This window comes from Canis lupus, chromosome 3 (assembly GCF_011100685.1).
Source record: "Canis lupus familiaris isolate Mischka breed German Shepherd chromosome 3, alternate assembly UU_Cfam_GSD_1.0, whole genome shotgun sequence".
Lineage (NCBI taxonomy): Eukaryota > Metazoa > Chordata > Mammalia > Carnivora > Canidae > Canis > Canis lupus.
This window is the reverse complement of record NC_049224.1, coordinates 11,292,764-11,295,631: the sequence shown is the minus strand read 5'-3', so window position 1 is coordinate 11,295,631 and position 2,868 is coordinate 11,292,764. Positions and strand designations below refer to the sequence as shown.

The following is a 2,868-nucleotide window of genomic DNA, read 5'->3' as shown; positions in this document are numbered from 1 at the left end:
AAAGTAATAAGACCATTATATACAGAAGAGACTAACATGTGGAGAGAGAGAATAATTAGGAATCTATAGTAGTGATGCTGATCCAAAGGTATCAATAACTAGCCCACTAGGATGTGTGAAAGGAAATCAGAACAGAGAAGTAATATATGGGACATTAAAATAGACGAAGCATTAGTAACATTTTTGTATATGAAAATAACACGACGGAAAACTATTCTGAAGCCTCACAGTCAGGAATAGTATTCGTTCATTCTGAAAACAAAAGTTATCAATATTTTATCAATATAACCATTGGGTTAGATGAAAAGACTCACAAATTCCCAAGAAACAAACACCCCACACTATAGTAATACAAAAATTCATCAAATGGATTTCAGATAGTCACATTTAAATGTAAGTTTTTTTTTTTTTAAAGATTGTATTATTTATTCATGAGAGACACGGAGAGAGAGAGGCAGAGACACCGGCAGAGGGAGAAGCAGACTCCATGCAGGGAGCCCAATGTGGGATTCGATCCCGGGACCCTGGGATCACAACCCAAGCCAAGAGCCACCCAGGAGTCCCATTAAACATAAGTTTTATGAAACATCCTGACTGTAATTATTAAGAGAGGATGATAATTCTGTTACTGTTTTGTTTTTGTTTTTGTTTTGTTTTGTTTTCAGAAAAAGGAGATGGACCTTGGGAGGAAGAAAATAAGATGCTGAAAAACATGGAATGGAAATTTTTACCACAAAGAAGGAAGACTACACATGTTGCAACTATTAAAGAACCATTTTGATGCTCCATGGCTTTTTAAAGGGTTACTGACTCTGTAATGGGATATAAATCTTCAAAATACACAGAACTTGAAATTTGTTGCTATGATTATGAGCTTGTTTAAATGATAAAGTTTTACTTTGACATTTAAATAAAACCTCTAATATGCAATTTGCTTAAGGTATACTTTGTTTCATATTAACTACTATAATATAAGCTTTTATTGTAGCAGTGGCATATAAGGTATAAAGACATTTTTGTACAACAGAAGTAAACTGAATCCTTTAAGGTTAAATGTGAACTGCTTGAGGAAGCAAAAAGAGAAAGGAAGAAGACAGAAAGCCCAAGATGGTTTGGGAAGATTTATTACAAAACAAGATTTCATAGAGCAGATCATATGGTGATGCTGTTAATGTTATTAAGCACTGAACCAAGGTTCTTAAATAGAGACTAAATGTTTGTGATGTAAAAAAAATTACATATTTACAATTGTGAATATATTTTTTTAAAAAAGTGTTGAAAAAATGCTTCTGGAAGAATCAGGCTGACCAAAGACCAAAACTAATTCTAGAGTTTTCATCAGTGACAGGTATGTGGGAGATTGTTTTGAAGTAATGGAGGAGTAATCACAATGGGGAAGATAGATTCAGGAGAAATAAAAAAATTCCCAAGGTAAAATCATGGAAAGTCACAGTAACTATTTAATAGGAACCAATATTCTAAGTATTAAATTCCTGGATATTGCTCATCTGGAAGGAGAATATAAAAATTATTTTTATGCTTACACAAATGTTTGGCATATAACTTCATCCCAAACAATATTAGCACCTTGAACATTTGCTATTTATAATCTTGCATAATTTGCTTATGAATTTACATTGCCCTTTTGGAGTAACCTAAAGCCAAGCATCATTCCTGAAGAGGTAAGATATCAAATATCATACTCAAGGAAGGTAGAAGCAAACCCAGTCTAGAAATAATGAAAGAATGTGAGAATTGAATCCAGAAGTGAATAATCCCACTTGGAAGAGAGTTCATGAAGAATTATTGACAAACTTGGGGTTTGGTAAATGCCGAACATATTAGACTAAGTGATTTCTTATTTCGCTCTTTACTCCAGAATTCTGTAATTGTTTTTAAAAAAATTCAAATTTTATTTAAATTCAATTTGCCAAAATAGAGTATAACATCTGGTGCTCATCTCATCATGTACCCTCCTTAATGCCCAGTTACTCCTTCCCCCTACCCAAATCCCCTTCTGCAACTCTGTTTCCCAGAATTAGGAGTCTCTTATGGCTTGTTTTCCTTTCTAATTTTTTCCCACTCAGTTTCCCCCTTTCTTTATGGTCCCTTTCACCATTTCTTATATTCCACATATGAATGAAACCATATGATAATTCTTTCTCCTATTGACTTATTTCACTCAGCATCATACCCTCCAGTTCCATCCATGTTAACACAAATGGTGGGCATTCATCCTTTCTAATGGCTAAGTAATATTCCATTGTATCTATAGACCACATCTTCTTTGTCCATTCATCTGTTGCAGGACATTGTGGCTCCTTCCACAGATTGGCTATTGTGGCCACTGCTGCTATAAACATTGGGGTGCAGTTGTCCTGTCATTTCACTATATCTGTATCTTTGGGGTAAAAAAATATGGAACACTTCACAAATTTGCATGTCATCCTTGTGTAGGGGCCACATTAATCTTCTCTGTATTGTTCCAATTTTAGTATATGTGATGCTGAAGTGAGCATGAATTCCGTGATTTTAAGCATCAAAAGATAGGAATCTTTTCTTGTAGTGAAAACGATGATTCTTGGTGTTAATTAAGTTGTAGTGTTAGCTACTCTAATAGTTAAATACCGGATTTCAGTGGCCTAGCATAGTGCATTTATTTCTCAATCTTTCAATAGTCCCATTTCGGTAGCTCTAATTTGGAGGCCTAACTAGTATTTGGGGTGGGGTGCAGACCCTTCCCTATTCTAGGTCCTCTAAGACCTCTTCAATCAGATAGTAGGTCCAAAGATCTTACATGGGAACTTCTTTTGTTTCAGGCTAATCGTGGCTTATGTCATTTATGTCCATATTTCATTGGCTAGAACT

The 2,868-nt window shown here is 34.7% G+C and overlaps 1 non-coding gene across 1 annotated transcript; it reads right to left on the bottom strand.

The window, feature by feature from the left end:
* Positions 1-2,412: 2,412 nt before the first annotated feature.
* LOC119871395 lies at positions 2,413-2,519 on the bottom strand. The gene has a single exon (XR_005357492.1). It is a non-coding gene; the product is annotated as a U6 spliceosomal RNA (small nuclear RNA).
* Between the last annotated feature and the right edge of the window lie 349 nt (positions 2,520-2,868).